Source organism: Mus caroli, chromosome 6 (assembly GCF_900094665.2).
Source record: "Mus caroli chromosome 6, CAROLI_EIJ_v1.1, whole genome shotgun sequence".
Lineage (NCBI taxonomy): Eukaryota > Metazoa > Chordata > Mammalia > Rodentia > Muridae > Mus > Mus caroli.
In genome coordinates this window covers 134,296,968-134,297,729 of record NC_034575.1, presented here as the reverse complement: position 1 = coordinate 134,297,729, position 762 = coordinate 134,296,968, and positions in this window count along the sequence as shown.

The following is a 762-nucleotide window of genomic DNA, read 5'->3' as shown; positions in this document are numbered from 1 at the left end:
TTCCCCCCTATTAAGCATTGTCGTTCGATGTTAAGTATAAACAGTATTTACCTGGTTTTAGAATCCTGTATTTTGGTTGTAAGCCTAGCCTTTAAATGCTGAGCCATCTCTTCAGCCCTGGTTTTAGAATCTTAATACTTCCCCCCCCCCCCTAAACTTTGTATGGTGCTGTGGTTCACATTTAAGCCTGTTTTGTTTTGATTTTGAGACAGGGTCTCACTATATAGCTCTCACTGGCCCAGAACTTGCTGTGTAGCCTGGAATTGACCTGAACTTAGAGACCAGTTTGTGTCTGCCTCCCGAGTGATGGAGTTGCACACCACACACTTAGTCAGGATTTAAGTCTGTTGTCTTTTCTTTTTCTTCTTCTTTTGCCTGACAGGTGAGGTTTAATTCATGGCTTACAGATATTGTGCATTGCTTATGGATATGTAAATGTTCTGCTACCATTTGTTGGTAATATCTCCTTCCTTCATCCAGTTGATCTTGCAAAGTGTGAGAAAGTTGCTGGGTGGGGCTGATTGTTGTGTTCTTTATCTTGCCCCTCTGGTATGTGCTTCTACCTCTTTGTCAATAACACACCCTTCATATCACTGCACATATGTGTGTATATGTGTCTGTGTTATTACACCCTTCATATCACTGCACATATGTGTGTATATATGTGTCTGTGTTATTACACTCTTCATATCACTGCACATATGTGTGTATATGTGTCTGTGTTATTACACCCTTCATATCACTGCACATATGTGTGTATAT